This window comes from Garra rufa, chromosome 15 (assembly GCF_049309525.1).
Source record: "Garra rufa chromosome 15, GarRuf1.0, whole genome shotgun sequence".
In the NCBI taxonomy this organism is placed as follows: domain Eukaryota; kingdom Metazoa; phylum Chordata; class Actinopteri; order Cypriniformes; family Cyprinidae; genus Garra; species Garra rufa.
This window is the reverse complement of record NC_133375.1, coordinates 255,181-282,048: the sequence shown is the minus strand read 5'-3', so window position 1 is coordinate 282,048 and position 26,868 is coordinate 255,181. Positions and strand designations below refer to the sequence as shown.

General features: G+C 37.3%; 1 protein-coding gene across 1 annotated transcript in view; it reads left to right on the top strand.

Moving 5' to 3' along the window:
* pdlim2 (PDZ and LIM domain 2 (mystique)) overlaps positions 1-26,868 on the top strand; it is a 95,025-nt gene that overhangs the window by 56,694 nt on the left and 11,463 nt on the right. The gene's annotated exons all lie outside the window — the stretch shown is intronic.

The window sequence follows — 26,868 nt, the reverse complement described above, 5'->3', positions numbered from 1 at the left end:
TCTTTGCAATAATATTAGTTTGATGCTATTTATACTTCTTGATCTCATGATAAAAACGTACATATGGTAGGTTTTATGTGACGTTGGTTTTGTATGTGTCACCACAATTCTGACTTGAAATGCCCATTGAGTAGTGCTATATATCTTCACGATGCCATAGAAGAACCTTTTTTGTCTAAATGGTTCCTTAAAGAGCCTTAAACATCTGAAGAAACTTTCAGTTTCACAAAAGGTTCTTTGTGGGAAAAGAAGGTTCTTCAGATTATAAAAAGGTAAGAAAGAGATGGTTCTTGAAAGAACCTTTGACTGAATGGTTCCTTGTAGAACCAAAAATGGCTCTTGTGTGGCATCGCTTGAAGAACCTTTTAAAGAAAAACCTTTTTACTGAAAAATCTTGGTTGGTAGTGTCTCTACTTTTAGTTAGTTGCTCCACAACACTGTCCATCACATTCATACTCATGTATACACACATCTATACACCCGCTGTGCCTGGCGCAGGGGGTCTTTTTCCTCTAATGGTCCTCTGTGATCTTTGTAAAGTGTAGTTCAGGTAGAGGTACAGTCTCTAGAGAGTGAGCTAAGAGAGGAAAAGATAGCAGGAATATCCATTAGTCCCACTTCAGGGGGTGTAGGGTATCCTGGGAAAAGTGGCGTGTACAATAAGGGCTCTGATGCAGAGGTGTGTGGTGTTGGTTTTCTCGCCCTTCTGAGGCACAGGCCCGTCCTTGTATGGCTGAGCCTGGCGGAGATGGGCTGAGGAGGGCTTATTCATCCCGCCTGCTGTCTCTTGTTTTTTACTCCCTCTCTTTTGCTTTTCCACATTGCTCAGTTTGGTCAGACCCTCAACTCCTCCGCTCCTCCCTCCTCACGTCCTGGTGGCCGTACAGGCACAGAGACGGCTATTGTACCAGTCTCCTCTCCTCCTCTGCTCTCTCTATTGCTCTCTTTCACTCTTCATCTTCTCCATCATTCTTTGAGAGGGTGATAGACGACGAGAAAGTGACATGAGGGCGACACACATAGAAGTTGTTTTGGAAAGATTCAGGAAGTCTGATGATGTTTCTGGTGAAAGGCTGCACAAAGTGCTTTTGAATCCACTTCCTGTGCTAGGCGAAAAATGTTTTCCAGGAGCTTGAACATAATGGCTACAGCACTCTTAGGCCTGTCTTGTGTATTTATTTTGGCATACATTTTGCCAGGTTACAGTGTTCACACTGCCCACACAAGCAGAGCGCGCTGGAGTTTTTGCAAAATAAGCTTTTATAAAACGTCTTACAATGCTGGAGTGAACTGCCTATTGCAAGCCACACAAAGTTTATATCATTTCATGTGGATTATCATTTGAATGTTTTTATGATGGATGGATGCACTTTATTGGACTTCAAAATCTCAACACCCAAGCTTGGAAGAGCCAAGACATTTAATATAACTCTGACTCTGTTTGACTGAAAGATGATAATCATATACACCTAGGATGGCTTGAGGGTGAATAAATTATGGAGTAGCTTTTATTTTTGGGTGAACTATTCCTTTAAGGATATCAAGTTACCATAGAATAGAAGCAGTGCCATGAACCTTGTAAACAATAGTTGTTGTTTGGACCACATTTTGGCTGGTACGTTGAGGACTTTCTACAATCTCTCCTCAGCCTATCACTTTTCCTCATCCTCCTCAAGGGCTGTCATTTGGGAATTTTCATGTTTACCACACATACACACACACACACACACACACACACACACACACACACACACACACACACACACACACACACACCTGGAGGAGGAAAACAGTGGGAGGAGAAACGTGTGTTCAGTCCATTAGGATATGCCCATGCTGATCGTGCTACTCTCGGGAGAGAGATGCGCAGCCAAACCTAAGAGTGGCTTTGGCAACAGATCACTCCCTCCACCATTGCTATTAGTGCCCGATCGCCCAGCTGGGTTGCCTGTGACGACCGTTTTGTGGTTGCTGAGGGTTGCCATAGTGGCAGGCCTCATCCTGTGAAAGGGCTTAAGGGTTCAGATATAAATAAGCAAAGCAGCAAGCTGGTTTACCAGAGTACCTGTGCACGAAACAGGGGCGAAGATGCTCTAAACTGCTTTCCAAGCTGTGCGCTAGTGTTGTCACGGTACCAAAATTTCAGTATTCGGTACCAATACCATTGAAATTCCACGGTTCTCGGTACCAATTTCGGTACCAAAGCAAAACACAATAACATATTAATTGAGCAACACACTATTTTTTTATTAATAAAAAAAATAAAATGTACAAAAAACAGTGCCATTATACTAATGTAAAATTTTGTTAAAAGTTTTTTCACTGGTTAAAAAAGTATTTGTAAACATTTTAGTAATGAAATAACATCTAAATAAATTACAGGCATAAAAAATGTAAACAAGCTTCACCCAAAACTTTTTGTCATATTTCTGCTGCTGTTGCTGAAAAACATCTGTACTGTTGTCTGTTTTAGAGTTCGCTGGGGTCTTTCATGATCTTCCTTAATCTGCAACTGTAAAAAGAAATATAATATACTTAAGTAAAGCCATGGCCTAAGTCTGACCAGATGCAACATTAGATCATTGACACCAGCAAAATATGAATTTTCAGTAAAAAACTAACCTCAGCTGTTATAATAAATTAAGATAAGATTACATATATTAAGACAAGTGTCTATCACAGATGAAAACTGCAGTATTAAAAACACTTTACAATTTTCATTTGTTAGATAACATCGCCTAACAATAAACAGTAGTTACATGGCAATTATTCTTCGTGAGGTTAGGCTAATTTCAACATTTACTAATGCATAAAATCATGTTAATCTGTTAAACATGAACAAACATGATCATGTCTTTTTGTATTAAATAACATTCACAAACATGAATTAATGTTGTAAAAATATGTTTCACTTACTTTAAGTTTATGTTAGATGATGCATGAATTTAATCTTATTTTAAAGTATTACCAAACTAAACAGGGGATAAAACGTGTTTTATTTGATTGTACTTTTATTCAATCCAAACTGCATTCATATTTATCCAGTCAAGAATAAACCTAGAACGTTTTCTGACAGACTCATATTAAGGACAAAAACATTATTAACGACATATACATTTGTACACTCTCTAACACATATATTTTGGATACACATGTCATTTGTGTAAAAAATAGTAAATACATCATGTCCTTATTTTTTTTACTCTAACAAAAGTTATAGGAGCGTTGGTTCAAATTCATTCTAAGGCCCAGCATATTAGAGTTAGCCGCGCTTATGCTAACGATTCACTACACAAACGGTGATGTTTATTTCAGTCTGACATTCAAATTAAAATATGCAATAATGCTCTAAATATGAAATTAAAATGAAACTTACCTTACTTGAACTCTTTCATTTGATCCCGGAGTCGATCTTTGAGGTGTTTTTAAGTTTGATGTTTCCTCCTTTCGAGAGAACCTAGACGACATCTTTTGCAAATAGTTTTTTGATGATCTATGATGTTCGCCTTGTTCAGCCGCAAATCCAAACTATTTGGAGCAAGCCTGGCTCTTCTTTGTCAACAAGTGGAGTCAGAGCCGCGGCATCAGCAGCACCGCTGAATAGAGCGCAACTGTGCAGTGCGTGAGAGCGCACCTTTTGTATAGCGTATCAAGAACCGGGTTGACCGGATAGTCGGTACCACCGGTACTTAAGAAAACCTGGTACCGTAACGTTTGAATTTTTTTAGTACCGAATTGGTACCGAAGTACCGGGACTTTTGACAACACTACTGTGCGCTAATTTAATGTGTTTAAACATGGATATAGTTATGTTGAAAAATAGCTGCAATGTAAGCTATTTTAATAATATAAAACAAGTTTTTCCACTATAAAGATCCTGGATTCATGGATCTTAAAGGGATAGTTCACTCAAAAATGAAAATTTGATGTTTATCTGCTTACCCCCAGAGCATCCAAGATGTAGGTGAGTTTGTTTCTTCAGTAGAACACAAAAGAAGACTTTTAACTCAAACCGTTTCAGTCTGTCAGTCATATAATGGCAGTCAATGGTATCCACAGCTTTGAGAGTCAAAAAAACATAAACCGACAAAACCAAATTAAACCCTGCGGCGCGTGACGGTACATTGAGGTGTTAACCCTAAGACACAAAATGATCGGTCTGCTGTGCAAGAAAATGAACAGTACAAACATCAAGTCATCAAGTCAATACAGTGTTTTATATTTGCAGTATTTTTTTTTTAACCTCTGATTCACCGCTATGTTCAACTGTTTAACAAGTAAAAATTATATAAATGCTATTCAGTTTTTTGCACAGACCGATCGTTTTGTGTCTTAACACATCAATGTATCGCCACGAGCTGCAGGGTTTAATTTGGATTTGTCTGTGTATGTTATTCTTTGACTCTCAATTAGAGTTGGGGTATTCGGACTTGTACTCGGACTTGAGTACAGTTTTTAGGAGACACGGACTCGGATGCATTTTGATTTGGACTTGACTCAGACTCAAGCTTTTCGGACTCTGGAATTATTGCTGAGTCCAGCCGACAATTGACAGTTGACGGACATTTTACTGACTCGATGCATTATTACGAAAGTGACATTCAGTGTGGGCACGTGTTTAAAAGTCTTGCCAGTACTTGAAAGCCTGCTTGTTTCTTTGCATACACACACACCCCAAAGCGTCATCACCCGAAAATGCCTCTCAGTCAGCGTGTGAATGCTGAATTAAGTTTTCTTTTGCATGTTATTGCTACACGCTTACACGAAAAGTAATGTCAAAACGCACCGTCTTGGAGAGTATTCATGCACATGCAGTCGGTTTTGTCTTGAGTGAATTTGAACAGTTGGGAGAAATACAGATGTGACAAAATATATGATCGGTGCATCCGGTCTTAAAGCGACAGCAGCATAAACCTGCTGCAGCAGACTGCATCATATTACATTTACCTATTTTGTCTCACAATTCAGAATTTTTTTATAGGTCGTTTATATGATGTATTTCGGACTTTATAACTCCACAGTAGCGAGTTTGTCAGTTCTGAGGTGAAAAATGCCAGAAGTGTGAGATATAAACTGATTTTGAGCTCAGGGGAAAAGGGAGAATGTCTTTTCTTATCAGATTTGTGAGATATAATCTCGGAATTGGGAAATAAAGTCAGAATTTTGAAATATAAACATAGACTGCTATACTTTAACTTTTTTCATCCAAGAAAAAAAATGTAAAATGCCATCTACTCTTTCTAAAGTCTTACCATTCGTCATAAACACAGCCACAATCAGAGATAAGAGGTGTATTCTCTGCTCCTCAGGTCTCATTTACTAAGCTTCCTACCCACCCCGTTGAATTTATACATTTACTATATAACAACAAATAAAGTCCTGTCCTATAATTTTTCACATTCTAAAAGCTGTTTCACTCTGAAATATGTCACAATACATACGCTATAACTTCTGTTACATGACTTTAAGTTTGCTGAGCAGGACACTAATTATGAGATGGTGTGAAATCCAAAATCAAAATGGCAATATGCAATAGAGGTAGCTTTTGTTACATTTAAATTGTCATTGCCTTATTCTAGTTGTAAAGGTTAAAACAAGGTTAAGATACTGACAAACAGTAGTGTTTAGTTGGACTCGGACTCGACTCTGACTCGACCCATTTGGACTCGGACTTGAGTCCGACTCGCCCCGTTTTGGACTCAGATTCGACTCGGGCTCGAATGGTTAAAGACTTGGACTCGACTCGGACTCGACCCATTTGGACTCGGACTGGACTCGGACTCGACTCGGACTCGAATGGTTAAAGACTCGGATTCGACCCATTTGGACTTGGACTTGAGTCCGACTCGCCCCGTTTTGGACTCTGACTTGACTCGGACTCGAATGGTTAAAGACTTGGACTCGACTCGGACTCGACCCATTTGGACTCGGACTTGAGTCCGACTCGCCCCATTTTGGACTCTGACTCGGACTCAAATGGTTAAAGATTCGGACTCAACTCGGACTCGACCCATTTGGACTTGGACTTGAGTCCGACTCGCCCCATTTTGGACTCTGACTCGACTCGGACTCGAATGGTTAAAGATTCGGACTCGACTCGGACTCGACCCATTTGGACTTGGACTTGAGTCCGACTCGCCCCATTTTGGACTCTGACTCGACTCGGACTCGAATGGTTAAAGACTCTGACTCGACTCGGACTCGACCCATTTGGACTTGGACTTGAGTCCGACTCGCCCCATTTTGGAGTCTGACTCGACTCGGACTCGAATGGTTAAAGACTCGGACTCGACCCATTTGGACTCGGACTTGAGTTCGACTCGGCCCATTTTGGACTTTGATTCGACTCGAACTCGAATGGTTAAAGACTCTGACTCGACTTCTCTCAATGCTGTGGATCCCATTGACTGCCATTATATGACTATATACTGTTTAGTTTCTTGCACAGCAGACCGATCATTTTGTGTCTTAGGGTTAACACCTCAATGTATCGTCACGCGCCGCAGGGTTTAATTTGGTTTTGTCTGTTTGTTTTATTGACTCTCAAAGCTGTGGATACCAGTGACTAGCATTTTATGACTGACAGACTGCAACGGTTTGTGTTCTACTGAGGAAACAAAGTCACTTACATCTTGGATGCCCTGGGGGTAAGCAGATAAACATCACATTTTCATTTTTGGGTAAACTCTCTTTAAAGGTTCTTCATGGGACCATAGATTGCAATAAAACTTATTTTATAAAATAGAGTTTATTATGGATATGTGATGTTTACGTTCATATTACTCTCATTTCCTCATTTGTTTTCACTTAGTGTGACTCAGTGGCTTTTTATCTCTTCTTCCTCTCTCTCAATCAGTTGAGCTGGGTGGAGCGGCCCTGCTCTTATAAATGCTCCCCTCTATTTAGTGCTTGGTGATGGCAGACCATCCGCCGTGTTTGCGTGTGCATGCGTGTTTGTGCATGCTGGAGTTCATTCACTCGGGGGTGTGGCTCACTGGAGCACTCGCTTGCGGTCTCTGCCTCAGAACACAAATAAAGGCTTGGCCCGCAGCGGACGGTCGATCAGTTACTGTTCCAGCCTCAAAACAAGTCTCTTTCCCGTCAGCTTCCTTTCTTTCTTAGACTGCTCCTCCAGGAAGATTTAAGAAGATCTGCTCTTCCAGAGCACAGACTAAAATCATTTTTGGCTTGGTCTGTCACCCCCCCCCCCCGCCCCTCCCATCTTTCTTCCTTTTTCTCGCTTCCTCAGACGTTCCAAAGGGACAAAGTGCTATTTCAGGTTGAACTTAAAAACATAGGGGCTCTGTTGAGCTTGGCATTAAAAGTGTGTTAGACACAATTAGTCTGCTTTTGATAAATATAGAAGTTTATCACCATGCTGGCTCATGGCAACTGATCATGATCGTGCAGACATGAGGGCTGTTGATTTTTAGTGCCATTTTACTGAATAGACCTGAATGAAGTGGCAACATTCCATAAGATGTCAAGGTAACCAAGAATCTTTTTCTTGCTCACGTCACATCAGGCTCCATGAAATGAAATTTTAAAGAGGCATTTCATGTTCATGTTTCAAACCTTATTTTTTGTTAAACAAAAAGAAAAATGTTCCAATAATCCATACAGTGGAAGTCAATGTCAATATCTTCTTTTTGTGGGAAAACTTCTGGCCTCAACTTCAGCCACTTTTCGTTATTGTATTTTATTTATATAGTTAAAAGTTTATGTCCCATGATGGCTTGCAGACAGTCTGCATTACATAATTTTTACGCACACCATCTGTCTCTACACAGACAATGCTTGGTCCACCAGGTAGTGTACACATCCAAGACATCCATCTACACTCATGGTCAAAGAGACTTTGAAAGTCTTGTGGACTAAACTATACTAGAAAAAATGGGCTTTTAAATGGTTTTCACTTAGAAATTATAGATTTCAAAAAAAAAAAAAAAAAAAAAGGCAAGTGAATTAAATGTAAAAACTTTGAATTCAAAAAACTATGGAAGCACATTTTTGCCACTGAATAAAAATTAATAAAGGCACTTAACTTTTTATCTTACAATTCAGACTTTTTTCTCACAATTTTAAGTTTACATCTCATAATTCTTTTTCTCGGAATTGTGAGTTATGAAGTCAGAACTGCAATATATACTCATTGTGTGATATAAACTCACAGTCTCACAATTCTGACTTTTTTTTCCTCAGAATTAAGATAATTGCGAGTTGTAAAGTCGTTTTTTTCTCCTCATAATTTAAATTGCATAAAAAATGTCAGAATTCCGAGGTATGAACTCAAGAAAAAAGAAAGGTCAGAATTCCGAGATATAAACTCGGAAATACAAGAAAAAAGGTCAAAATTGCAAGAAAAAAGGTTATAATTCCAAGATATGACCTCGAAATTGTGAGGAGAAAAGTCAGAATTGCAAGAAAAAAGGTCAAAATTCTTAGATATGAAATCTAAATTGAGAAAAAAAGTAATTTACAAGAAAAAAAAATCAGGTCAGAATTACGAGATTTAAACTCAGAATAGCAAGGAAAAAAAGCCAGAATTTGCAGAAAAAAGGTCAGAATTCCGAGAAATGAACTCTGAATTACAAGAAAAAAGGTCAGAATTCCAAAGATATGAACTCGGAATTGTGAGGGGGAAAAAGTCAGAATTGTGAGAAAAAAGGTCAGAATTCTGAGTAATGAACTCTGAATTTGGAGAAAAAAGGTCAGAATTGCAAGAAGAAAGGTTAGAATTCCAAAAAATTTACTGGGAATTACAAGAAAAAAAGGTCAGAATTGTGAGATATAAACTCGAAATTGTGAGAAAAAAGTCAGAATTGTGAGATATTAACTCTGAATTCTGAGATATGAACTCGAAATTGTAAGAAAAAAGTCAGAATTGTGAGATATAAACTCGAAATTGTGAGGAAAAAAGTCAGAATTGTGAGATATTAACTCTGAATTCTGAGATATGAAGTCGAAATTGTAAGAAAAAAGTCAGAATTGTGAGATATAAACTCGAAATTGTGAGAAAAAAGTCAGAATTGTGAGATATTAACTCTGAATTCTGAGATATGAACTCGAAATTGTAAGAAAGTCAGAATTGTGAGATATAAACTCGAAATTGTGAGAAAAAAGTCAGAATTGTGAGATATTAACTCTGAATTCTGAGATATGAACTCGAAATTGTAAGAAAAAAGTCAGAATTGTGAGATATTAACCTCGGAATTCTGAGATATGAACTCGAAATTGTAAGAAAAAAGTCAGAATTGTGAGATATTAACCTCGGAATTCTGAGATATGAACTCGGAATTGTGAGAAAAAAGGTCAGAATTGTAAGGAAAAAGGTCAGAATTCTGATGTATGAAATCGGAATTTTGAAAAAAAAAAAAAGTCATTTACAAGAAAAAATTCTTGAAAGGTCAGAATTATGAGATATAAACAGAATAGCAAGGAAAAAAGAATTTGCAGAAATAAGGTCAGAATAATGAAAAAAGGTCAGAATTGCGAGGTTAAAAAAAGTTATTGTGAGGTTTTATCTCTTTCTTTTTTTTTTTCACAATTGCGAGTTTACATCTCGCAACTCACTTTTTTCACCAAATTGCATAATACAAACTCGCCATTCTAACTTTTCTTATTGTGAGACATAAACTAGCGTAAAGTCAGAATTGCAAGATATAAACTTTGAAAATCTTTGAAAAATTTTTACTTTTTTTTTTACTGCTTTCTGAACATATAAATTATACTCTGCCTTTAATAAAGCTATAATTTGTCTAATTAAGTCTGAGAAGACAGAGAAGTGTTATGATTTTATTCTGTAAATGTTTCAAATGTCCTTTCCACCACATTATAAATTGCACGAGATGTAGTGGAAATCAGTTTTTTTTTTTTTTCGTTCTTTGTGAGCACATGCAGTTGTCCCCAGATAGTGATAGCGTCTTCAGTCAGAATGACAGTAAAATGATTATAATGACAAGAAACACAATCAGTAACTCTTAATCAGAATGGAAGAAAACAAGGAACAAGGTTCAGGGCTTGGGGAAAAAAAAAGAGAGACATTAAACCCCTAACGCCCACATGACAACATCCCTAGAAACAGTTACTATGGCAGTGATTTTTCTGAAGAAAAGAAGAACATAAAGAAACTGAAGGCAGACACAAAGAAAGTGATACCGAGACCAGAAGTAGAGAACAGGAGACACGGTTCATCCAGGTGGCTCCTATCAAGCAGTGGTTTATAAAGCTCACTAATTACTCCATAAACTCCATCTTCTCTGTCAAGCAGCAAGGCTGACGAAGGTTTAGATGGAGATCATTATCTCTATTAGCACGAGTGATACAGAGCCTCTCTCAGACGCCGAGCCAGACATTGAGCGTTAATTCAATGACTTGATGTTTTTCTTTAGTCATTTCTTTCCCATTCATTCTGCAGACCACACAGTCACATCTTGCCTCTGTTTGGACGCATTCCCTCTTTTCACCGGGATAAAAGCGTGGTAATGGTGAATTACCATTTATATTGTTCAGAATTGTTCAGGATCATTTCAGGTCTCTTTGTTCTGTATGTACACACTTTAATATACTTGTCATAACATTTAACATGCTTCAAGCTTCTATGACTTGCATGTGAAGCATTTCATACATAAAAGAGACCTTAAAACATGGAAAAAATGCTGGAAAAAAGATTAACTCCCACCCATTTAAGGACAGTCAGACATGGTAGCTAGAGGCGACTGTGGCGAGTTTTTGTCACTCAGTTTTTGGGGTTGAATTCAAATGTGGGAAGGGGGTTGAGGGCCGTAATAATCTTCATGATGAGGTCCACAGCTTTAACAAGGTCCTAATGAATGCCAGATGCCTAATGAGTTTGATTCCCGGCTAAAGTTGGACCACTTTCTCACTCTTCATTAGAACAGAAGTGTGTGCTAGTGTTGTCCAGCATGCTATGCACTCTGAGGCTACTTTATTAGGTAGCGCTGGTTACGACCACCGTGTGCACGAGAACAACCTGAATTCCTTGTGGCGTTCTCAGAGGAGTTGAAAATATGCCCTTGGCATTGTTCTCCTTTTCCATGTAACATAGTTTCTGGCCACACAAATGCAAACGTCTCGGTTCACCTCATTTACAACATGACGCTTTAGTCTGCTGGCAGTATTTACTTATGAAAGTGTGGACTGTAAAACAAGCACATTAGGGAAAAACTGCAATCCAGTTGCACACCAATAGTCATAATCTCCACCCGTCAGATCAGTGGAGTACTTCAGGTGGTATGCAAGACTAATATTATAAAACTTATCAATAAAAACACTAAATATTATTCCGTAATGGTGGTTCTTGGCGTGTGATTGTGGCTTTTATATACAGTTGAAGTGAAAAGTTTACATACACCTTGCAGAACCTGCAAAATGTTAATTATCTTACCAAAATAAGGGATCATACAAAATGCATGCTATTTTTTTTATTTAGTACTGACCTGAATAAGATAAATGATGTACACATAAGACATTTACATATAGTCCACAAGAGAAAATAACTTGAATTTATAGAATTTACCTTGTTCAAAAGTTTACATACACTCAATTTTTAATACTATGTTGTTATCTGAATGATCCACAGCTATGTTTTTTTTGGTTTGTTTAGTGATAGTTGTTCATCAGTCCCTTGTTTGTCCTGAACAGGTAAACTGCCTGCTGTTCTTCCAAAAAAATGATTTCAGGTCCCACAAATTCTTTGGTTTTTCAGCATTTTTGTGTATTTCATCCCTTTCCAACAATGACTGTATGATTTTGAGATCCATCTTTTCACACTGAGGACAACTAAGGGACTCATATCCAACTATTTCAGAAGTTTCAAATGCTCACTGATGCTTCAGAAGGAACACGATGCATTAAGAGATGGGTGGTGAAAACTTTTTGAATTTAAAAGTCAGGGTAAATGTAACTTTTTTTTAGTCTTCTGGGAAACATGGAAGTATCTTGTGAAGCTTCTAAAGGGCAGTACTAAATATAACAAATATGATATTTAGGCAAAATTAGAATCTTCATTAACTTCAAAAGTTTTCACCCCCTGGCTTTGCATTGTGTTTCCTTCTGGAGCATCACTGAGTGTTTGAACCTTCTGTAATAGTTGCATATGAGTCCCTCAGTTGTCCTCAGAGTGAAAAGATGGATCTCAAAATCATACAATCAATTTGTGGGACCTGAAGGATTTTTCTGAATAACAGTGGGCAGTTTAACTGTTATTTTAACTGTACTAAAGCAGTACTAAATTGAAAAAATATGATTTTTAAAGTCAGTGTTTAAACCTTCTGTAATAGTTGCAAATGAGTTGTCCTCTGTGTAAAAAGATGGATCTCAAAATCATAGTGATTGTTGGAAAGGCTTCAAATATACACACATGCAAAAAACTAAAGAATTTGTGGGACCTTAAGGGCTTTTTTAAAGATCAGTGGGTAGTTTAACTGTTCAGGACAAACAAGGGACTCATGAACAACTATCACGAAACAACAACAACAACAAAAAAAAAACACAGCTGTGGACCATTGAGGTAACAACAAAGTATTAAGAATCAAGTGTATGTAAACTTTTGAACAGGGTTATTTTTATAAATTCAACTATTATTTTCTCTTGTGGACTATGTCTGAATATCTTATTCAGGTCAGTACTAAATAAAAAATAACATGAATTTTGAATGATCCCTTTTATTTTGGTAATAAATAGCATTTTGCCGATTCTGCAAGGTGTATGTAAACTTGTGACTTTAACTGTTTTAAATGAGTCTAGTCTGTAAAATAGCCACTCTGTGGATGTTTTTGAGGTTACTGCAGAATTTAACATTTTTAAACTTCATCAACTGTAGTGAATAGCAGTCTGTGGAGGTCAGCTCTGTGTGAGCTGCGGGACCCAGCACAGCTGGCATCAACTACTGTGCCATACCAGATTCAACTAAACATGCAAACCATGTCTGCATGTAGTTTGTTGCTAATATAAGATGCCTATCCGTTAGTTACATTTTGGTTAATTTTTTTTAGTCAATGCATACATTCCTTTCAGCTGCATAGTTGCTCTTACTTGATTAAACATAATAACATTGTTGTGACACTATTGGGTCAGCAACATGTCACAGTGTCTGGAGTAGGGACACGCAAACACATGCTTAGAATTTCTCTCTCATCGTCTCTGCTTAAGTGTTTGTCTACACGTGCTGAATGTCTGTGTCTGATGTTCTTTTACTAAATCTGCGTGTCTGTAAACTACACTCTCACGCAAATCACACACATCTGAATGAGATCACAGTCACATGCCTTATATCTGCCTGTTGATGATAGTCTTTATTCGTGTTTAAGGAAAAAGAAGGGTGTAGGCTATAGATTTAAATAGAATCCTGCAGCATACAGTGTGTTAATCCGATAATCTGTTTTTCACACTTTTTTTTTTTTTACATTTTCTGACGAACCTACTTTTTCATACTTATTCCACTGGTCCAATTTGTACACAATTTGCCATGTACAGTATCGTCTAGCTTAGTGACTCTCAACTGTTTTGACTCCCCATTGTCCATAATGATGTTCAAAGGCCTGACACTCCTAGTTTCTGTAGATTAAATAGCTAATCCACTCTTTTTTTTAACCAGGACAAGTCATGAAAATGAATTGATCTACTGAAGAAGAAAAAAGATTGTCTAATTTTATCATCTTAAGGTCCACCTAAAGGGATACTAATCCCAAAAATAAAAATTGGTCCCTGATTTGCTCACCCTCATGATGTACACCCTCACCCTAGGTGTGTATGACTGTTCTTTCAGACGAATACAATCTGAGTAATATTAAAAATGTCCTGACTCGTTCAATCTTTAAAATGGCAGTGAATAGCTGTTGAGATTTTGAAGTTAAATAAAGTGCATTCATCCATCATAAAAATCACTCCACACGGCTCTATAGGGTTAATAAAGCCTTCTGAAGCCATTTGATGTGTTTGTGTAAGATATTTAAGACTTTATAAACAGTAATATTTTGTTTTCGCTAACTGTTGTACGCACATTCATGAGAGAGTGGCGTTCCAGCTGATGACGTAGGACATAGGCGAACAGTTGATTCATTTCAAAAGACCTTTATCAACCTCCCAGAGCTGTGTGGAGTGCTTATTATGATGGATGGATACACTATATTGGACTTCAAAATCTTAACAGCCATTCACTGCCATTATAAAGCCAGAGTCAAGAAATTCTTTATTATAAACATTTGTATTCGTTTGAAAAAAAGAGAGTCATATACACCTAAAATGGCTTGAGGGTGCATTCTCAGAAAAAATGGTACAAAAGCTGTAACTGCGGTGGTACATTTTCATAAGGTGCACTTTTGTACCTTTTAGGTACTAATATTTACCTTTAAGATACCAACATGGACTCTTTGGGTAGAAAGGTGTTTGAGAAGTGGTCAAGAATCACTGATCTAGTGACTTTCTTATTTATTTTTAGTAGACGTATATCTTCTGTACACATTTAAGAAGATTCTGAGGACACAAGCAAATGTAATACATTTCCAGAAGAGGTGGATCAATGAAATAACCAGGAAATCCTCATAACTCCCAATTTCCCCAATCTGTTGTCACCAGTGATTTATAAATATTATTTTTCCTTTAAAAACGTTGCTAATCATTGTCAGTAGAGGATATTTCCGTTTCCACAGGGAGCACTGATTAATAAACGCTGAAATTCTCTTTATGTCAGTATCCGTTTCTCCATTCATCATGTGATGATCTTTCCCTGAGGTAAACGAATGTTACTTGCAGCCGGTGGTGATGTAATGCTCTCAAAAGCCTTGTTTTCCTCATTTTCATGTTTTTCGTATCAGTGTGATGCAGCTTAGGGTTAAAGATCTGGGTGGGTGAACCAAAGTCTGTTGGTTCAAGCTCCACACAGGTTCTTAAGAGGTTTTGTGAAACACCCACCATGCACCATGAAGATTAGGGTCAATTTAACTAGTTTTGTGTTCTGGGAAACATGTAAGCATCTTCTGTAGCTTCTGAAGGGCAGTACTAAATAATAATAAAAAAAATATTTAGGCCAAATAAGAAAAATGTACACATCTTCATCCTGTTCAAAAGTTTTCACCCCCATCTCTTGAAACATTGTGTTTCCTTCTGAAGCATCAATGAGTGTTTGAACCTTCTGTAATAGTTGCATATGAGTCCCTCAGTTGTCCTCTGTGTGAAAAGATGGATCTCAAAATCATAGTCATTGTTGGAAAGGGTTCAAATACACAAAAATGTTAAAAAACCATATAATTTGTACCTGATGGATTTTTCTGAAGAACAGTGGGCAGTTTAACTGTTCAGGACAAACAAGGGACTCATAAATAACTATCACTTGTTAAACACCCACCATGCACTGCTCCAATCAAACCATTCAATATTTAAACATGAAAAATGCTTACTACATCATTTGTAAACCCTGATCACAGCGAGAGTTTTTCTCTCTACATCTCTTCAAAGCTCTGCTGAAGTTTTGGCTGCAGCGAGTGCATTGGACCCCAGTGCCCAAACTCAAAGTGCACTGTGTTTATTTTTCCCCCTGCATGTGCTGAACTGCGTCCTCTGATGCGTATTCATGCCATATGCACCACACCAAAATGAATCATGTGGCGGGAAGCCCCAAACTGAATTGTTATAGCTTGCATGTGGGAGGGGGAGTCATCATGCACACGTGTGTGCCGCGAGGGTGCTAAATCAAAATCCCTGGCACAATGAGTGCGGTTTTTACATTATTATCCTAAACAAACCCGTGGCACGTCACTATAAAAAAACACTCACACGTTGAGTAGCTTTGGGAAATGGAGCCATCATAAAAAAAATCAAGCTAAATCTAGTCACAGGCCATTTTGTGCACATGTATGGAAAAACCAGACTGTGTAAGAAAGGGGAGATGGACCTCTCACAGAAAAATGAATAAGAGAACTTGTAAAGCTCGATATAGCGCCTGTATGTAAGGAAGTCCCAACTTTTTAATGCCAACAAAGCCTGTCATTTTTACAACTACAAATCTCAAGCACATTAGCTGGAATAGCCTAAAATATGTTTTTGAAAAGCACCTCAACATTGTCTTTGAAGATGCTTTAAAGGGAACACCGGATATTAAGAGTTGTATAGCTTAATATAACAAATGATGTCTCTAACTGAAATATGCAGCAGAGAACCCATGTAAGAATTAGGGAGTCTAAACACTCCAGATATCGAGTGAAATCTGCGCTGAGAAACTCCTTCAGTGGCTGTGGCCTCATGACAATCGTCTGCATGTTTACATCCTGTCAGGATGGCATCTAGCGTTTCTTGTCTCTGCCGTTTGTAAGCTCTTTCAGTAGCTGTGGTCTACTAAAAGCCTCAAAGGCATCAGGGCTGAAGTGAATAGAACAAAGACGCAGGTCTTTAGGAAGTTTTATTCATTCACAGGCATCTTCCCATTCTTCCCTCCTCTTCTTATCGCTAGGAAAGCAGTGAAGCTTCTCATTGTCCTTCGACTGAAAATTACAACCAAAAGCTGCACAATGTGGCATTGTATCAGTATTTTATTTCATTTTCTGAGTTGTGTTGCAGTAAAAATAGCAACAGATAGCGACAGAAGCTCAACGAGTGCAACTGTCCAAAATATGTATAAAACGATGTGAATTTAAAAAAAAAAATTAAGTAAATATTTAATGGGTTTTCTACTACATAAAGTAAGATACATCATTTACATTATATTAAGCCATACAAGTCTTATACCAGGGGTTCCCTTTAAATAAATACAGAAATAAATAGATAAAAAATTGAAAATGTAAATACTTTTATATTTCTGTAATTACATTAGTGAACATTGTTGCTCTTGTTTTTAATAGAAAATGAAATGCAATCATTTATTGTATTTTCTATTCTGATCTTGAAAGAAAATCATATTTGTAGCCTTATAAAATGAACTGGTTGTACCACACAAGTATTGGTGTCTAAAAGCTGAAATTATCCAAAGTTAACAAACTTACATTTGTAACCATGGACCCCCTAAGCATTCCATTGATGTATGATTTGTTAAGATTTAATATGTGAAAATCTAGAATCTGAGGGTGCAAAAAAAAAACACACTGAGAATATCACCTTTAAAGTTGTCTAAATGAAGTTCTTAGCAATGCATATTACTAATCAAAAATTAAATTTTCAATGTATTTTTGGCGATTGCTACAATACCTACTTAAATATGCTACTTAAGACTGGTTTTGTGGTCCAGGGTCAAATTTGTGTAAAATTTGTCTACATTGAAGCCCTGCAGCTCCTGTGATGCACAGCTGATAGCAGGACTAATTGAAACTGTTATGAAGAGGACAAGAAACAAACTCACTCATGTGCTGCAAGTGCATGATTTTATCAGAAGAGACATGATACATTAATCACCTTTACACCTACATGTTCTTTTAAATTACAAAAAAAAAAAAGTTATGGTAACCATAGCTTTCATTAAAACACCATAGTTACTACAGTTATTTTTAGTGATATGGCTATTTTTTTACATTCAAGACATTTGTTACTGTGGTAACATGGCATTAGACATGAATATGAATTGACATGTTCTTAACACCTCCTCTTTACTTCAGGAAAAAATACGTTTTGATGGACACACGGCCCAAGGTTTATAGGTTTCCATTGTTGTCTACATGACTTTTAGTAAATTCTAAATTGTCAGATTTTTTTGTGCATGACCTTATTGTTATTCATGAGCCAAGCGTCACCATTTTGAGTCATCACAAGTAAATCTGTGTGCTCGCCACTTTTAAAACCAAAGTGCCATGGTCTTGTAGATAGTCTTGTGCGTGTGAATGTGCAGTGTATGTGCAGTGTTGTCCTGAGGATGTTTAGTGGTCCTGATTACAGTACAGATGAAAGCTAATCAGCCGTAGTGACCTGTGCCAGCCAGAGGAAAGACTTAAGTATGTGTGTGTGAGTGTGTTTGGGCTTTGAGGAAAAGCCTGTGATTGCACATGGACTTCCTTTCCTTTCCTTCTCATAACCTCCGTCCAACACAAACACAGCTTACATCCTCACACACACAGGGCAAGAAGGGAATGCACCCTTTCCCCAGTAAAGCAACACTTCACCAACACTATAAATGGTCAAGGACAAAAGCGATTGACCTGTTTGCGTTTTATTGGCCACCAGACAGACAAGGTTGATTTCAAGTCAATTAATGGAATGGCAGAAGCCGTTTACCTTCTCTTCCTTCCGCCCCCATGTCTGAGACTGTTTGTTTTTCCCATTTCGCTCTTGTTTGGGTTCGACGGCATTCCTGGCGAGCTTGTCTAGATCTTAACTGCGTGCTGTTGATGGGTACTGCGTCTAGAAGCAGACGAGAGTTGTGCCAGCTCAGTGAGTTAGCGCTGCAGGCCCTGAGCGGCTCATTTGTGTCTAACACTGTGTTTGGGGGGGTAATCGTGTCATCTACATCTACCTGAGGCCTGAAATTCTTCCTCTTTTCACCAGATCCAAGTTTTTCCAGCTTTCCTCCGTCAATCAATGATGGCAGGCTTGTGTGTGAAGTCTTCCATCACTGTATTTTGACTGCGTTCCCTACGGACTGTTATTGTAACTATTTTGCAATATATTTGAGGTTTGCTGTTTTAGGGTGCTTTCATACTTGATACAATTGCTTGATCCAAGTCCAAGTTTAAATTGCTCCCTCTTCCCAGTGTTTCCCACAGGATTTTTGAAAGATGTGTACATTTTAAAGTTAAAAACATCAGTCTTGTGCACTTAGAGAGTTCAAGAGCTGCTACTACTTCTTCCTAAAGACCCACGTCTTTGTTCTCTCCACTTTAGCCTTGATGCCTTTGAGGCTTTTAGTAGACCACAGCTAGTGAAAGAGCTTACAAAAGGCAGAGACGAGAAACGCAAGATGCCATCCTGGCAGGATGTAAACATGCGACACCTGTCATGACGCCGCAGCCACTGAAGGAGTTTCTCAGCGTGGATTTCACTCGATATTCAGGGGTGTTTAGACTCCTTGTGGGGTAAAATCAATCCTACGGCATTTGGTTTAAGCCTACGCTTATATCCATCACCACCTGTAAGCTCTTTCAGTAGCTGTGGTCTACTTAAAGCCTTAAAGGCATCAGGGCTAAAGTAGAGAGAACAAAGACGCAGGTCTTTAGGAAGTTTTATTCATGATGACTTGCATCACTTCTCTTGTTGCCCTTTGACAGAAAATTACAATAAAAAGCCACACAATGTGGCATTGTATCAGTATTTTATTTTTTAGAGTTGTGTTGCAGTAAAAATAGCAACAGGTAGTGCCAGTAGCTCACAGAGTACAGCAATTTCATGTCATCTAAATAATGGTGCCCGCCATAGTCTAAAATATGTATAAAACATATTTTGTTTTTGTGTTTTTTTTTAAAATTGTAATTGTTTTTTTTAAATAACGTAAATCTTTCATTGTTTTTTTTTTTTTACTACATATTACAATAAGAGACACCATTTATGTTATATTAAGCCATACAAGTCACTTCCTTTGTGCTACATAGATAAATGGTACTTAAACCATGCATGTTGTTACAAAGTGTGCTATGTAAGGAATAATTGACGACAAGGTGTAACGGAGTGGGCGTTACACCTTGGGTGTGCATTATTTTCTAATTCAATGGACTGAAGTCAATTATTTCAATTATACTATCGTTACCACACCTCAAGACGTCAATCGGATGATATATTTCAAGACATCCATCTGGTTTTTGACCTTAAGATGATATTGTGAGTAGGATTAATTTCTTACGCAGCTCATCCAACGCCTTTGTTGCTAGTTCCAAAACATCATTTTAAAAAATTATAAAAATTATGCGTTCTTCGAACCACCTAGCATGACAGCATGTTCAAGTACACCTCCAAAATAAAATAAAGACTTTGTAAAGGAGCATAATAGGACCCCTTTAAAACATTCATCAGCCAATCAGATTTAAGCATTCAACGGCCCTGTAGTATAACAGTATTTTATTAGAGTTGTGTTGTGGTAAAAATAGCAAAAAGTAGCACCAGTAGCTCACAGAGTGCAACCATTTCACATTAACAAAATAATGCCCCCCCCCCCCCCCATAGTCCAAAATATGTATAAAACAATGTGTATTTTTTTTAAATAACGTACATCTTTAATGGGGTTTCTATTACATATTTCAATAAGAGACACCATTTATGTTATATTAAGCCTTACAATTGACATCTGTACCTAAATCATGCATGTTGTTATGAAGTGTGCTATGCTTTTTAAACCAAATAACATTGTTTTGCACAGGAATCTGAGTGCCACTCATTCATTTTCTTCCTTTTTTTAAACTTTTTTTTTAACTAAATTGTTTGTCCATTTTCTCATGGCAACCCTATATCAACACTCTAGACTAGTTTACATTTGGCCTGTGTTGGTTTGTGATGGAGAAGCCCTTGGCACTGTCCGTGGCCAGAGATTTGTGCCTGGTTGTGTGTGAGGGGAAACTCCCTTTCTGAATGCCAGGCTTGTCAGTTTGTGTTAAGAAATGGCAACATTGATTTGCTTGATTTCATTTAGGCTGACTCATTTGATTTAGGGTACACTTGGTCAATTGAATATGGTTAACCTGATTGCTAACCAATCACAGATGACGGGTTTTGAATTATTTAACAAGGAGAAGAGAAACAAGTTGGGTTGATGGAACTAGACTTTGAGAAAACAAGGTGACTGGCGTTTGCATCATGATGTTAGAGTATTCAGACTGTTTTAACATGTTTCTGTGATCTCAGTGGTTGCACTAGTTGGTTCAAAGTGCCAACTTCAGTGCAAGTCTGTTTTATTATCTGCCAGGTAAGGATTGAAAGTTTGATCGCTTAGAAAATACCACAGGTGTGCTTGTCACATTAATCATGATGAAACTGATACACATTGAATGCAATTTACGTTGCTTTGGATAAAAGTGTCTGTCAAATCCATATGTCAGCTTATGAGCATGCACTGAAATTATTAAAATATTGAAAAATGATCAAATCCTGAGTAGAAAGCAATACAGTGTGAAAGCATTTCCAAAACTATGGACATACAAATGCAAGTACTTGTAAACTTTTCCATGAAGTTCTTTTGAAAGCCTGGATGCCTTCCCTGCCATCCAGCAGAAGTTTAGACTACAGCAAACTTTTGTTTGGATCAAGGGAAAATGGGCACTTTCCTTTTTACGACTTATCCAAATAAACTGATCCATATTTTGTCTCAGAGAAAAGTTAAGAGCAATAAGCGAGTTACTCATAAAAACCATAAAAATGCTTCAGGAAACACTGAAGGATGTTCACATTGTGTTCTCCTTCGTAAGACGTTCATAAGATGTTTTTCTTGTGTATGACTCCCCCTAGTGGTCGGATTCTTAATATACACCTCTTTCCTTCTCCTTCCTTCCTCTTTCCCTCCTCTTTGTGAAAGCAGTAAGGGTGTCACTCACTGTGTACACTTTTTCATATTTACATATATTAAGAAATGGCTCATCATTTATCTGGTAGTTTTTTTAATCTTTAAATTATATATAGGTTTTAAAAACAAACGTTGCTTAATAATTACTGCACAAATTAAAAGAAACTAATTTGAAGACCCATTCATCCAAACATTACCAGAAATGTCTTATTTCTTTTATTTTATGCAGTCATTTTTAATAAAGTTTGAACATATATATATATATAATATTATTATTATTATTTTTATTAAAGGGGTAGTTCACCCAAAAATGAAAATTGTCATTATTGCTCACCCTCATGTCGTTCCAAACCTGTAAGACCTTCGTTCATCTTCGGGATACAAATTAAGATATTATTGATTAAGTCCAGGAGCAACTCAATCGATAAAATAGTCCATGATATAAGTTACAAGTAAGTATAAGTTATAAGTTACGGGAATACTTTTTTTATGCACACACAAAAAAAATAAATAATGACTTTCTTCAACTTCAATTTCTTCTCTTCTGTGTCAGTTTTCGATGCGTATGCGTGAGAGTAACACGACACATGAGACAAATTCATCCAAACAACATTGTCAGAAATGTCTTGTTTCTTTTATTTTGTGCAGTCACTGTTTTAAACACTTTTTTTTTTTAAAAAATACTAAAAAAAACATTATGCAGTTTCACCATATTGAAATATAAGGAAAGGAAAGGAAAGGAAGGAACTTTTTTATAATTAACTTTTTCTGGCTGCGTAAGGAAATGCAAATAATGTGCAGCAAACAAGCCTCCGGAGTAATGCAATGCATTAGTACATTTGATTTTATTTAATTTTTTGTATATCCCTTTATTTGTTCATTTTTTTTTTTAAATGCAACTTTCCTCATGACTTGACTTAAAACTTGCAGAAAGAGGCACATCTTACCCCACGTCCTCTATTTAAAATTGCCAAATTTACATTTTGCATGCGTACCTCTATATACATACACTACCGCTCAAAAGTTTGGGATCAGTAGGACTTGTAATGTTTTTTTAAAGTCTCTTATGCTCGTCAAAGGCTGCTATTATTTAATCAAAATACAGAAAAATACAGTAATATTGCAAAATGTTATTACAATATAAAATAATGGGTTTTATTTTAATATACTTTAAAATATAATTTATTGCTGTGATGCAAATCTGAATTTTCATCAGCTCTTACTCCAGTCTTAAGTGTCACATGATCCTTCAGAATTATCAATGTTGGAAACAATTGTGCTGCCAAATATTTTTTTGGAACCTGAAATTCCTTTTTTCAGGATTATTTGATGAATAACAAGTTAAAAAGTTCAAAATATAAATCTTTTCTAACAACGTAAATCAATGCTATCACTTTTTATTTATTTAACACATACTTGGTGAATAAAAAAAAAAAAAAATGTACTAACTCGAACACGAGTGTATATTTTTAGAAAACTTTTTTAGTTTAAATAAATGCTGTTCTTTTTAACCTTTTATTGATCAAAGAATCCTGAGAAAAATGTATCACAGGTTACAAAAAAAATTAAGCAGCACATGTTTCCAGCACTGATAATAAATCAGCAAACTAGAATAATGTTTGAAGGATCATGTTAAAACGTTAATGTGTATTATTATAGAAAAACATTGTTTTACATTGTAATAAAAATACAGAACATTGATCAAATGCCTTGAAGAGCGTAAGAAACTTCTATAAAAAACATAAAAATCTTACTGATCCCAAACTTTTGAGTGGTAGTGTATCTAAAAAAACTGAAAAAACAGACCTATATGTATGATTCACTGCAGTTTCCAGTTGAAATGAACACTAGAATCAGTAAAACTTAGACAACTTTTATTGCTTTTCACACAAAGTATGATTTGCAGTTACATAATTTTGATTGATAAAGCGCAATTTTCACACAATTACTTGCAGAATATTATGACCTCAAAACTATTTTAACATCCTGCGCGATTTGAAAACTGATATTTTTGATGAGTTTTCTAATTCAGTAAGTTTGCTCAGTGACTCACACAATGCGGCGTTGCACTTGAGAGATGAAGAGCTCTGGTATGAACCCTGTAAAACTACGGTTCGACCAAACAACTCAAATCTGCATAAGGAAGTTTAAATAGCATGGCTGCATCAACAAATGTGCTTTTATATATATTCTATATATATATGTTTCCAACACGATAGAGCATTAACCTTTAGCGACACTCTCCAGGTATTTGAATTCTTAACACCTGCAATACGTACCTCAAGTGTAATAAAAACTGAGCAATACGTGCCTGTACCAACATAATGAAAACATGCCACGATCACGTATTGGACGTGTGCTTTATCCACTCTCTGGACATTTCACTTGGAAACCGCCACGAAACTTGCAGTAAAAGACATTATTATGGTGTTGCAGAAATATAGAGGCACATATTTTCATGAGCCTGGGTTGGAATTTTGAATGTGAATTTGTAACATTCCCAGTTGATTTTCCTCTAGTGTTTACCGCCAAAACTTTCCAGCAGTGAAAGTGATCATCACAGCAGCTGATAATTGCTGCAAGTGGGCGGAAATGCTCTTGGCTGCACTTTTGTGATTGATTGGAGCCAAAAACCCCCAGGTGGAAGTTGTCATTTGGAGCTGGCCTGGGAACTGCCGCCTCTATTTAGTTCAGCTGGTGTCAGAAGAGCTGCCCAGGACAACATCCATCAGCATTAGGGCCAAACATCTGTTAGCATGCCTTCCCCATCACTCTCATCTCTTTCCCAACAGTTCCAGTAGATATGCACGGCCATCAGGAACTCCCAAGACCAGCACAAAACACTCTCCGCACAGCTGCTCCTCATGTAAATTTAGAATGAATGTGAAATCGATTGTATGCGCAGTCTCTGTGGCCAAGAATCCTGCTAAGATCACAGTCAACGATAATCTGGTCACTTAGAGCAGCTGAGACGATGACAGATCTGCATACTTCTAGCTAGGAATCAGTTTTTCATCTTTTGTCCTGATGCATGAGGAAAGCCATGAGGTGTTGGGAGTGTGTCTCATAGTCTAAGCATCTGACAATCACTTTCTCCCCCCTGTCTTTGTCTCCAAGTCTTTGTTCTGTGTGCACATTTATTATTCTTGGAAGTCATTTAAAAGTTCTCCAGAGTTGATCAAATCGTGTTACATGAGGGAACCCTGAGGAATTTGTCTGTACAAAGTCTGTCTCTCTCTGATCTGAATGCATTTCTCTTCTTTTTTACCCTTGTGTTTATTTATTTTTTCTTATCAGCTAATCCAGCAATTTCCAGAACATTCTGTACAAGTAAAATATTTTTCATGTGAGATCTGCTTATTTTCCGATCAGGATCACTTTTGTCCTGGAATAGGGATCTTATTATCAAACATTATGTGGATTTTGGTATAGTGTGGTTCATGGTGTGGACTTTTGGTATTGTGGTAATTTTCAACCTGATCTCATGACAAAAACGTACCTGTCGGAACTTTCTCACAAGACGCAAAATACGTCATGACATATTTGATGTGAAATGTCCACTGATTGCTGCTAAAAGAGTGTTCTTTTTTCCCCCGTAACAGATGAACGTACATATGGTACGTTTTATGTGACGTTGGTTTTGTGGGTGTCACCGCAGTTCTGACTTGAAATGTCCATTGAGTGGCGCTATAACTTTAATGCTCTGTGACGTTTTAAAATAGCGTACCATCTGCACTACACCTAAACCAACCCGATAGTATGAGCGAACTGGATGTAAAAACACATTTTTCGATCTCTCATCTTTTAGCTTTTTCATTGTATGTCATATTTTTCACGGGATTTGTACCCAAGGATTCCGCATCCTAAGTCCAATTCCATGCCGGCTGAGCTTCCGAGCAAGCTTGTTACATCCGGAAAGCAAAACATATGTAATCATGCAAAACATATGCTGTAATCATAATGGTGAAACGTACAAAAACGATTACTAGTGCTCGCTGTTTTACTGCTTCTACTGGACTGTTGGTGATATGTACTTATTGGTACGTATTTCGCATCTTGCGAAAAATTTTAGGTACCTCTCTCATTTAGCACAAATCCAAATATGTGAACTGCATTATATAAGTCAAGCACATTTCAGATAATAAAACACTGCTACTTCTGGAAAATGTGGTCATCAACATTAATAATCTTTCATTGGTGATGTATGCCAGACTTCTCCAATCATTTATTCCAAGTAAACCCCCGCTCTTTCACACAATACCTTAATCCAATCAACAACCAACAAATAGAACCAAGTCCCTGCCCTATCATTTTTTTCTTTCAGTAATCAGTATCTCTCAGATTTACATCACAATACAAAAGAGAAGATCAGCAGCTACTTCTGTTTCATCACAACTTTAACCTATTATGCCCCTTTTTACAAGATGTAAAATAAGCCTCTGATGTCCCCAGAATGTGTATGTGAAGTTTTAGCTCAAAATATCTGTCAGATCATTTTTATAGCTTGTTGAAATTGCCACTTTTAGGTTATGAGCCATTATGTTATTGCATTTGTCCCCTTTAAATGCAAATGAGTTGGTGCTACCGGCCCCTTTTTCAGAGGAGGGCAAAGCTTTAAGAGCCAGAAAAAACAACACAGGCCAATCTCATGGATTACAAATGTCAGCACTATGTTCAAACCGGAATCATCTTAAAAGTCAGTCATTGTACTGGGCATAATAAATGTGCATTTATGAATTACACAGACGGGGGGAGTACGTTGCGATTAAAAATAATGACATATCTGGTCTCACGGTGCTATTGCATGCTGTCACAAACTTTAAGTCTCGCTTATGATTATGAGCTTGGCAGGCAGAGACAAAATTATCATTTGGCAAAATTAGCCTTGCAGAGCGCCAAGAAGCTCTTTCAAAACGAAAATTTTTAAAACAAACGTGATATTTTGTTTGGAGCCTAATGTTCACACACGAAGTGTTGGTATTGGTCCCTAAACAAATAGGGGACTGTAAATTTAACCACAGTTTCCTCAGCAGTTCAGATGGTGGGAGTCTGTGGAGACGTTAATCTGGAATTGTGTGCTCAGACAGTGTGTTTATGATTTATTGAGATTATAAAAAAATTAGTGGGTGAATTTTTACCATTATAGGCTGGTTGTTTTCACACACTGCGGCCACACAACTCTTCTGGAATGTACCTTATTGATTTTCAGTGGAATACAGATCTGAATTGATTGCTGGCCACTTACAAAAAAATCACTCCTGTGTTTTTTGAAGTAGTTAAGATGATTTGTTCTGCTGAATCCTTTTTTTTCCAAGGGTGCCAATATTTCTGGCCTTTGGACTGTGCTCACACACATATGCAAGGTTGCTCAACCCCAGACATCTCTAAGCAACTGCAGGTGCCTCAGCATGGGGTCTGAGACAGTGGGAAGATCCTGGGATTTT